The sequence below is a fragment of the Protopterus annectens genome, chromosome 14.part0 (assembly GCF_019279795.1).
Source record: "Protopterus annectens isolate FY-2018-M chromosome 14.part0, PAN1.0, whole genome shotgun sequence".
NCBI lineage: Eukaryota > Metazoa > Chordata > Ceratodontiformes > Protopteridae > Protopterus > Protopterus annectens.
The window spans coordinates 451,657,088-451,669,715 of record NC_056748.1 but is presented as its reverse complement, the minus strand read 5'-3'; positions in this window follow the sequence as shown (position 1 = coordinate 451,669,715).

Genomic DNA, 12,628 nt, shown 5'->3' with positions numbered 1-12,628 from the left:
TAGCCCCAACTATGGACAGCCTGATTGCCTCCAGAGATTTTTTTTTCTCCTGCTGTTTCAGTCCTTGGGCAGTAAAGATCTCAGCTGATGCCCGTGAGATCTTTTACTTTCATAGAAAACATTTTGGACACTCAGGCTTGCTGAGTCTTTATTTTGCCAGTGAAGATTTTGACCATTCAGTCTACAGTGCTGCAGTTCTAGAGTGGTGATCCAGGATGATGAATTGCTTTCCACTCTGATAACAAGACAATGACTTAGTGTGTAAACAACTAGGGGAGGAGAACTCTCTCTCTCTCTCTCTCTCCCCTTTTTTGTCTCTGAACACTTATACAATGCCAAATTTAGGAGCAAAGCTGTATGTTGGACCCCTGTATAAACAAAGTGTTCCACAAAAAAAGAAACTCCTCACCTTTAGGAATAAACTGACAACTTCACTTACTGAAACTGAACTCAATAAATTAAACAAATAATTTAGTAGCAAAATTAAATTCACCAAGGATAAGGGTAGACTGAAAATCAAGAAGGACAACCATAAATCCTTTAACTGCCTTATTAGGAACAATACCCAGCACTACACTGGATTTATTCATAATGGTCCTACCCACTCAAACCGTGAGGACACAATTAACATATCAGTTGGCAAAATTTTGTTCAGATTTCACCCCCTTATTACCCCACACCTTTCCCCCATATGATTTGTTGTCATTACCCAATCCCAGAGAACACCTCTGAACAAGTTTTAAAAGCTCTCTTGGAGGTAAAAAAATAAAAACAATCATTCCTTCGGGGCTGACAGTGTAATATGTTATTTCTTTGTCAGCATGAAACACTGGTCCTGATTCCAAAAAAAATTGTTCTTGGTGTGACACTCTGGCGTAGTCCTGCTTTATAGATAACCTTTACAGTGGAGTAAGTAACTTACACTGAGAGCAAGTTTTTTGGAATTGGGGTCACTGTCACATTTTCAGTCTCAGCCTCTTAAATAGTTTTATGGCAGAAGACTGGAAAACAGCTCTGGTCTCTGGTTGTCCCCCTTCATAATGGTGGTCCCACCATTGATTCAGGAAACTACAAACTAATAAACTTTACCCTTTCTCCAAGATAGTGGACTGCATAGATTATAGATTTCATAAACAAAGATATTGTCACTGACTTATACGTGCATTTGTAATGTAAATCACAAGTGGCCTTAATTATAGGTATGGTGTGGTCAGAGCAACCCTAAATTTATTGCTGTCAATGAATCCTGGATGAAAGATTCTTCCATCATTCCTACACAGTTCCTTGACAAGTATGCAGTATTCACTGATGGCAGACCAGGAGTTAGGCATGGAGGAGGTGTACTTTTGTTACTACAGAATGACGCACACCTGTCTCAAGTATTGGTGAGCAGTAGCAAGACAGCCTCAGAAGATGAGCCCAACTGGCTACTTGTACAGATTTCCCTGGGTGGTCACACATAGATAAATTAAGCATTAATCTATATTTCACCTCCATATATAGCGCTTTGATAGATGTTATCTTTAATAAGATTTGGAGTATTACAAGGCTAAGCCTGCAATTGTCTGCATTTTGATCAGTGCTGTACCCCAGTAACCAAAATGTAAATAAAAATAAATAAATAAATCACAAATTTATCATGAGCAATGATCTAATCTTATATCTTCAAAAAAAAAAAAACTTGTTGAAAACATGTGCACAGTCTCCAGTCCTGAGCTTTACACTTTTACATCCCAAATTCTAAAATTAGCTATCCATAGTCTCACTAAGCCCCTGGCATATGTTTCCAATCCATCGCTTACAAAGAAACTTCTCCCTTACAGTTTTAAATATGACATGATTATTCCCCATGGCTAAATGTCCTTTATAGTCAAATTCTTGAGTACCTACTAAAATATGGCATCGTCACAGATAGGCAACATATCTTCTGTCCTAACTTGAGCACTATGACAGCCATATATATATATATATATATATATATATATATATATATATATATATATATATATATATATATATATATATACATATACATATATATATATATTTATTCACTGACAGATCACATCCTTACAAGCATTGAACAGGATGAAATTACAGAAGCTATCTTTTTAGATCTTAAGAGGACTTTTGAAACTGCTGGCCATGTTATTTCACTGCATAATCTCTCAGACATAGTATTTTTCACACAAGTGATTCAGTGGTTTGAGAGCTATCTTGAAAACAGAACTCTCCAAGTGACTGGATCTTACACCACCAGTAAGACTGGAAGCATAACACAGGGGGTCTAACAAGATTCAGTTCTGGGTCCTCTGTTATTTTCACTGTATAGTCATAGTCTGCCCTGGGATCTGCCTCAGATTAACTGCATAAAATAATTATATGACATTGCTGTGAACAGGTCTGGCAAAAGATCATCCATTCTGAACAGGGAACTTTACAAGGATTTTGAAGCTACATAAAACTGGCTCTGCAAAAATATTTTGTCCATCTATACACAGAAGACCATGGTGAGGTTACCTGTACCTCTGAAACACAAAGTAATCCCCCCTAACTTCATCATTTCATACTCTCTGGGTACCCCTCTTACTATCACAACTCAACAGAAGTATATAGGACTGATCTTAGACCAAAACATATAATTCCACTCACACACACAAGCTTGTGTCAACAATGTATATTAACTCAGCTTAGTCTCATGCAAAATCCCTAATCTGTTGACCACTAAGGCTAGATGAGCCATTGTACAACTCTGCAGACTAGAATACACCCTTTTACTGAATTTCTCTCTGCACACAATATTGCATTCACTCAGTTGGCCAAAAATAAAATACTTAAGATTCATGCACCTAACTAAACTGTGGGCATCTCTGAGCTATTTTCAGCACAAACAATTAGCTGCCTGCTACGGGTATAGCTACTTTAGTGTTCAATGCACTTATCTACAAAATATTAAATGATAGCTACTGTCCACTACTCCAAGCAAAAAGTGAAAGAAGCAGCCTAAATAGAGCTCACTATAAACTCCATAAAGCAAAAAAAAAATAACAATAAAAAAAAAAAAAAAAAACTACAGCCACCAGCAATTTATAAAATGATCCATTAAGAATCTAGGTAAAAAGCAGTAGAAGCAAAGCTTCCAAGTAAAAGCTCTTATTCAATGAATATAAAAATCAGAGCACAAAGTTATTTAAATGCAAATTATATGCCATGATTAACAAATCACAGAGCAGTCCAAAAATGTTGTTAAAATAAATACAACTGATTTTAAGAAACATCACCTCCTTTATAATGTAGTTTGTTTAAGGTTTGTTTTATACTGCCAGTTGTGTTTAAGACTGGTGGTGCATCTGCATGAAAATAATCCATTTAGAGTCTGCTAATTCAGTACATAAAATAGTTTCACCATCTCTTAAATTCACATAAATCATTTGAATTACTCTAAATACAAAACTATGTTCATTTGTTTTACTAATGTATGTTTCAATAGTGCATTGGTCACAACTCTTCTTTGTATATATCAGACTGATGTTTGCAAATTTTCTGTTTTTCTATTATTCTTTCCTATATAAAATGCACTACTTTTTATGCATTTAACAAGATAAATAATTTTTTCAAAAGTGCACATAGTAAAATATTTAAAAATAAACCATTTCCCAGTAATTGGATGAATAAACACAGTTTCTCCCAATAGCTGGATGAATAAATAGAGTTTCTTTACATATAACACTGCAATAATTAGAAATATAGCATGGTACTATAACTTTAGTTCTGAACTTTAATATATGAAAAATAGGCAAATCATGGAAGCCTAATTGTTCCTTAAGATTATTACTTCTCTTATAAATTAATCACTGTCTGTTTCCTACAACAGTGCTTATATATCAGCAAAAAAAATGTTATATAGCCCAATTTCTCATAATAACATCAACCACTTATTTAGTCCTTGATTATATTTCATCACATTCCTGACAATTTTATTATACAGTCTACTCTGATTAATAGCCATTTCTAATAAATATATTTTTACTATATTTGCACATTCTGAGGCAACTCTTTCCTGATTGACCTTGAGCATATCATGTTTGTAACCTTGCTGTTGAAATGATGTCATCTTATCAACATCACATAAAGTCTTAGAGTCCAGTTCTAAAATCCTGCTCTCAGTGCAAGTGACTTGCTCCGGTGTAGTCTGCCCTGATTCTGAAAGACATGCTTTCAGTGTAAGTGACTTATTTTGATGTAAGGCCTGTCTATAAACATGCTTATACCAGAGATTAGATTCCAAAAGACTTGTTCTCACAGTAAGTTATTTATTCTGAGGTTAAGTCTTTCTGTAAGTGACTCTGAGAGCAAGTCTTTTAGAATTGGGTCCTTTATTTTTGTGTTTAACTGACTTAGGAAGAAACTGACTTAAGAAGCTGAACAGCTGCGGAAGCCCTTACAAATGCCTTCTATGAACACCTTCAGGACTGCATGGATCAGGCAATCCCAAATAAAACCAAGACTCTTTCCACCAAGGGCAAACGTCCAGTCTGGTGGACCCCAGCCATAAACAAACTTTACAATAAGAGGAGAAAGCTATTACATGATAGAGCAAAATCCCAAAAAGGGAAGGCATCTTTGATCAGTACTAGCAAGAAACTACGATCCCTCATAAAATCATCCAAGGCCAACTTTGAGAAACAAATTGCCATAGATTCAAAAGACAATCATAAGGCCTTCTTCAGCTATGTCAGAAACCTGGGTGGAAACTCCCAGATATGCTCAGAATTAGTCCAAAATGATACAAAAATCACTGAACCCACAGACATTGCCAACATACTGGCAGACAGGTTCAGCGCAAACTTCACCCCCCCCCAAAAGGAGAGATAACTATCCCAACAGAGTGTAGTCTCCCAGACATCTCAAATGCGCAGGTGAAAGCTGCTCTCTCTAAAACTAAAAACACAGCATCAATGGGACCGGATGGTGTCCCCGGCTGTGTGCTACATGAACTCAATGAAGAACTAAACCCGCACATAAGGCAGCTGTTTAATCTTAGCCTTACCACAGGATATGTGCCCAAGGAGTGGCGTACGGCAACTGTGGTCCCACTCCACAAAGGCGGTGCCTCTACGGACCCTGGTAATTACCGCCCCATAAGCTTAACAAGCCTGGTCTGCAAAGCTATGGAGAGGATCATAATGGAACTCATAAACAAGGACATAGGGGACTTGCAGACCTTGGACCCAACCTAGTTTGGCTTTGTCAAGGGCAGATCTTGCCTTTTGAACTTGGTCAACTTCTTTGAAACAGTTACCAAGGCCATTGATGAGGGAAAGGCAGTCCATACAGCCTACCTTGACCTTGCAAAAGCTTTCGACACAATACCCCACTCGAGTATCATAGAGAAACTTACCAGCTTAAACGTAAACCCATATGTCACAAGATGGGTTGCAAACTGGCTAAAGGACAGAACCCACAGGGTTAGAGTTGCTGGAGCCATGTCAGACTCCAAGCCGGTTACAAGTGGTGTACCACAGGGCTCAGTCCTTGGGCACCTATTGTTCGGCATCTACTTCTCAGAAGTACAGGCAAACATAGGAGGACTATGGCTGACAAAGTTTGTGGATGACTGCAAACTGGGTGCCATAGTGGATAGTACATCGGACACAGACATCCTTCAGAGGGGTCTCACGGAAACTGATAGCTGGTGCCAGAGCCATGGCCTGAAGTTAAACACAAAAAAGTGTATAGTCATACCCTTCGGGAAAAACAAGGTAACCCTAAGCTACCATATAGGTGGCAACCCACTAAGCACAGAAGAGGTTATCAGGGACCTGGGTACCCAGGTTGACAGTGGCCTCTCGTTTGACACTCACATTGCTAAAGTGGTTCGAAAGACCTTCTACATTGCCCATCTGATCATGAAGGGATTCACATCCAGATCAAGTGAGGTCATTGTTCCCCTGTACTCTTCACTTATCAGACCAATGATCGAGTACAATGCCCCATTCGGGATGTATCTCACCCTTCACCTGCAGCAATTGGAGAGACCCCAAAAGTTCCTCACCAAAAGGATAAAGGGACTCCAAAACCTGTCATATACTGCCAGACACTCCAACTCTATTCAGTTGCATACCGTCTGCTCAGAGGTGACCTGTGCCTGACATACAAGGCCATGACCAACCCGGAATTAATGGACATGCTTCACCTCAAAAAATCCAAATCCACCAGAACCACTAGAGCAAGTGACTTAAACCTTAGCACGGATATAAATAGGACATGCTGGAGGGATAGATTTATCACCCAGAGACTCCCCATGCTGTGGAATAAAATCCCGGTCCATGTGAGGCAGAGCACCTCGCTGGCTCTGTTCAAGAGAAATCTTGACCGGTGGATGGGAGATCGTAGGTTTACCCCGGGAATCATCTCTGTGTCACTGCTGGACAGAGGCACAACAAACTAATGGGCACATTATTTCTAACATAAGGGGTGGCGTAAGCCACATAACTTTGAGCTAGGCTTATAAATGCCTTAGGGCAGATAGCCTAGTATAAACCTATGAACCTATGAACTTGCTGTGAAGTAATGTTCAAGATAAAAGTTGATATATGCTATTAGATGTAACAGTTTCTATTGCCAATGATGAAATGAACATGAAATTGTGTACTAAAGAGGTACAGGCAAACAAATACTTGCATTAGAATACTATGCATCCTAGGTATACTTATGTTTGCATTGTGCATAGTCTGTTCCTTAGACCAGGTGGGTCTCTCCCCTACTTTCACTCCACCTATATGTTATCTCCTGTATGACCCACATTATGAAGTGTGCAATCCACAAGTCTGCTTTCATGTTAATTCAATAATTCACATAATTTTTGAAGTGTTATTCTACTTCAAGATTAACATTTCAGCCAGACTCTCCAAAGGATTACAGACATTGGGGATCAGAATTTTACTTTTTGTGTTACTTTTTCATTATTAATGGCTATTGCGTTTATATGTGTCACATAAAGCGAACAGCCTCCCCCACACTCTTTCCCATATATTTTTTTTCTGTAAATGAACTTCTAGGTTAAGCCAAGTAAATATCCAAATCCTGATATATTGCTAAAATAAGAGCCTTCACTTCTTGAACTTATGTGACACACAAAACTTTAGAGACATATTATAATTATTATTGCTGGTCTCACAAATTTTATATCTGTGCTATGGCGTGTATTGTTTGATTTGTAACAGTGTACGTTGCTATAGTCAGATGATATGTTGCTTTTCCTCCAGTGTTACTGTTCCCATTTTACCTTCTGTGTGTCTGTTTGTGGCATGTTGTGATCTTTTTAGTCTTGCTTGAAAATTGACAACTTTTGTATACTATGCTGATTTATCATCTAGAAGCTAAATAAATAAAATAGAAAGACATGCCACAGTAGAATATGCTGTCACCCTATAATGTATCGAGGTGTTGCATATCAGCACATGCTAATGATGTATACATACTGGAGTGCAAGAGCCTGTTTAACAGTAGGAAAGATGCATATTTGTATTCAGCATGTGTCGATATTGTTAATTTAAATGCTGAAATTAAGCATTTAGTGTTGCATACTAAGAAAAGTAAAGACCTTCAGTAACAGATGATAGAAAATTACAGTAAAGTGTTTTTTTTTTTCTAGTTCAGCAGTTAACATGTCAAAGGGTAGGTGCTTGACTGAATAGAAGCAGAGTGTCTCTTGGTTCTGGACACTATAAATTCCATTTATAGGTATCATGTATCATATAGTGTCACATGCAAGTTTATTTATTTCTGTCTCTGAGCAAACTGAAGGTAAATATGAGTTCATCGTGTAGCTTCAGAAGACTAATATAATGGCAGCAGTCTTCAGATGATAGGGAATGATTTTAAATTTATTTCTATTTTATTGTTTATCAAGAATGAAAATATGCTTACTTTTTCAAGTAACTAGCTAGAAAGTCACAGTTTTAAATTTGAGTAAACTGTTGGCCTGCTCAGTATTCAGTTAAAGAATATCACATTTTTATGGCAAGAACTTATTTGGTAAAAGAAACAAATTCTGTTGGCCCATCAAATGCCGACATTTTAGTAATTATTAGTCTTGAGCAGATAGATCCCCGTTATGGAATGGAATGTTTTTGCACCATTTAAAAATTGTTTTCATTGTGATCATGGATGGTGCATTCATTTGCTACCACACAGACTCAGCTTCTCATAATACTGTTGTCAGCTAAAATAGAGTAACAAATTAATGTTTCTTACTTAAACTACTTTAGTCTGCTTTTCCAAAATTAGATATCTGTTACTAAGGAAATGAAAATACTGGGAAATAATGAGACCTAATAGCAGTCAAAATAGTTTTAGTGTAACACATTTGCTGCATGATGATGAAAGAATCTTGCATGGTATGATTACCTGGAAGTCTATTACAACAGCAAACAACAAGCAAATTAAGTCACAGTGTTTCAATAATAGTCTAAGGTAGTAGCCACTCTGTATGTTATTACAGTCCTGCTAACATAGAATCAAAATATATGCTTTGTATTTATCATAGTAATTGTAGTAATTGCTATGTATTTACGTACCAAACATAGAAGTTTGCCTGACCTAATTAATGGATAAAATAGGTATATTTGTTGATGGATTAAAAAGAGAATGCTTGAGAAATGAGTTTTAAAATTATTTATTACAGAAAAGTGTCAGCATGGCTGTACCAGTGTAAGTGGTCTGTTATAGTAAATACTGCAAAAAGTGCTCTGGCCATATTTAAAAAAAAAAAAAAATATATATATATATATATATATATATATATATATATATATATACATATATATATATATATATATATATATATATATATATATATATATATGGATCTAGGACACAAGCACAGTTTAACAAAAGTGCTTTAATCGAAAAAGTGCTTCCGTTAAACTGTGAAAAAAAACAAAAAACAAAACCACTAATTAAATGTTTTCAGGGGCTTACCCCTGTGCCCCCTACCTAAATATTCTCACTCCAAGGTCGCACTACAGTGGAGTAAAGAAATATTCCCTTACTCGCACAGTAGTGCGACTGGCACACCAATCACACATACCCGAAATTGCTGCTTTGATGAACAGCAATTTCGGTAGTGAGCATCTAATTTGACTTTCGGTGAAAGTTAAATTCGTGCAAGTGTCCGGGTTCCATATATATATATATATATATATATATATATATATATATATATATATATATATAATGTGTGTATGTACACCATGGAGAATTTGAGAGAAGGAGAACACAAGCTGGATATAAAACTGGTTGAAAGATTGTTGGTAAATGAATAGCTATTAGGAAGGCCATATTAAAAAAAGACTGGATTTGCCCCAGCAACAACTTACTCATATGTGCTTAGCCTAACCCTAACTCTACACATTATGTCACAAAAAAAACTGTTTTCCTAACAGTACTAGTAAAGAAGACACACATACATACTACATATATACAATACATATGCATAGCACAATAAATAAAAATTCACTACTTGTTACTGTAACACTAACCCACAAACACATTTTTATATGCATGCACATACATCCTGAATGCCACAGAATTCGATAAAACCTAATGTGTCAGCATTCTACTTATGCACACGTCAGCTTTCTGATATTTGGAATTAACACTTTAGCCTGTTGGTACATCATGTTCTTTCTATTGTCAGGTACCCAGTATATGCATATGTGTTTATGTATGTGTGTTTGTGCGTATTAACTTGGTCAGAGTGGCTGTGCCTCAGTCTTCAGCTCTGAGTCCACCACTGGCCTCACAGGTGATGGACTACATTAGTAAAATGATGCAAGGGGGAAGATCAGCAAAGCTGTTTTATGCAGATGATGTGGGATTTCAAGAAGACTCTGGACAAGAACATCAGCAAATTATAGTGGAATGGAAGGTAAAACTGAAGATACAAGGAATGAAACAAACTAAACAGCTGGCAAATAAGGAAAATCAGAAGAAGCTGAAATCTGAGATAGAAGGGTAATAGTGGAACAGGTTAACAGCTTCAAATATCTGGGAGGAATGGTTGAGGAAAATGGAATCCTAACTCAGGAGGTCAAAGCTAGAATCAGAGGAGCTTCAGCCAGATGGCACAGAGTGTCAGTGATGATGTGTGACAGAAGAATGCCAAACAAGCTGAACAGTAAGGTGTACAAAACAGTGGCATTGAAGGTAGAGCAGTTGATGAAGCTAGAAATGATGGGGATGAAGTCCCTGAGACAAGGTAGAATGCACACATGTAGGGACCGACAAAGAAATGGTGATATTAGAGAAGACAATGAAGCAGCTGCAATTGCAGTGTTGGCTAAAGAGAACTGATTACTGTGATTCAGGCACATATTTAGGAAAGCAGAAGATCTATTGAGGATGGCAGGAAGAAGGCAACAGGAAACAAGTATGGATGGATTACATGAAAGAAGGCCTTTGACAGTCAGGCATGAAAGTCAAAGAAAGTGGGAGAGTGGCACTGACTCAAGTGAGGGGGTGAGGGATGATGAGACACCCTGACCCCATGTAGAATAAGTTGGAAAAAAGGGTTTGAATTTGATGATGATATAAGTGTGTGTGTGTGTGTGTGTGTGTGTGTGTGTGTGTGTGTGTGTGTGTGTGTGTGTGTGTTTGAGGAGGTGTCATTTAATGGAAATGAGAATTCTTAACAGAAAGAAAGTTGAAAAGTGTGGCTGAAGAAAGAAAGAGCCCTATGTTTTGATAGCGATAGTGTGTACTCTACCAGGTAATTGTGCACAAGAAAAGGATGAGAAATGTAGTAGGAAGGACAGGAAGATAGAGTTAAGGAGTGTGTGCTGGAAATGTAGAAGATGCACATCAGCACACAACACCCTTATAATACACGTGCAGACAAAAATCATAAATAACAGTGAAGATGGAGTCATTAGAAGCAACCCAGGGGAAGTTGACTTTGGAAACCTCCAAGGAGGTTGTGGAGATTATGGCAGACAACTGCCCAGCACCTGGTATGATTGGAACAATATATAGCTGTTTGGATAGTCAAAGGCAGGTGTGAACGCTGCTAATAGAGGGATATCAATTTATCTGTGAGAAGAGACTTCCAAGATGGATGTGCATTGAGTAACAGCTTAACTCTAGCTCTCCCAGTGAGAAAACTGAAACTCAACAGAGAAGCCCAGTAGACTTTTATATTTATGGTTAAATGTCATGCCTAGTAAGTATACTGCCTGGATGCCAGGTAAAAAATACAGAGCACCTGGAAAGAATCAGCTACAAAAAGTGAAGAAAAAACACTGACTGGGGAAAGTCCTGCAGCTGTTCAGCAAAAAGCAATGCAACCTTCAGACATGACTTCCAGTAATCTACAAGAAGACAGAAGACAACTGCACATAGATCTGGTTAAAATAAATGAAACACTGATGGAGTATATCAACAGAAACAACAAAAGGCTGGAAAAAATGGAAGAGACTTTAAACAGATATTCAGATGAGTTGATAAAGCTGCAAAAATCAGGGGTCAAAATGAAGAAAAAGCTGGCTGAATATGAAACTTCCCAGGAAGATATGTTTAAAAAATAATAGAATATAGAGGACAGAGCACATAGGGAAAACCTGAGATTTTCAGATATACCAGAGAAGCTGGAAGGAACAGACTGCATGAATTTTATGAATGTACAAATAAGCAACTGGACTGGTAGTCCACAGCAGGAGTTTAGTTGAAAAGGCACATCATATGTATGGTCCAAACCTGGGTATGAGAAACCAACTAGAACTTATAGTAAAGGTGCAATCCTACCAGCAGAAGGAGTTGATTCTGACAAAATTATGGCAGAAGGAGAAAATACAAAAAAGTAGGAGACAGCAGAGTGTTTGTGGAGAATGATTACTCATTGTACACCAGTCAGAAGAGGAGTAAATTCATACCACTATTCAGGGAATGTTGAGACGCAAGTGTGAGATTCAAACTGCTGTACCCGGCTGTCAAGGTATTCTTCCCTAGAGGGACAAAATCATTTTTTGATGAAGTACATGCTAAGGACGAAATACAAAAGTTTGTGTAACAAAAAGTGAGCCATGAAACAAGGAGATTCTACTTCTTGTTTTTTTCTGGTAATAAAGACCACAGAGAGACTGTACCTGTGAAACCTTTTCCACTGTTTCAGTGGAAAATGTTGGAGAGAAGGAAGGGATCATGAGAGTTGACTAGAATAATCAAGAGTATGTTGGAAATGAAGCAGAGACAGGATTTGGGAGATGGAGATGAACAGTAATGAAACCAGTAACTTAATGTGGTATTCCAATGCAATAATTATATTTGTGAAATATGACAAAACAAGAAAATCTGGAAATATTGGATTTTTTCAGAATCTGTTGGAGTTGTGGGGGACTCTAAAGTATATTCCCTACTTCATTCATTTATTTTCAGAAAAATGCTTTCAGGAGGGGAAGAGATGGAATAAAGTTAACTATAAGTAAAGAAAACATTTTTTCTTAATAATACTATTTTTGTTGTGTACGGTTTTCTTTGCATGCCATAAAGTACAATTTTCTCAGTAATTTAAGTGTAATGAGTATTGTAAATAGGTGCTGTTCTTTTTTCTCCCTTGTTTCTTTCTTCT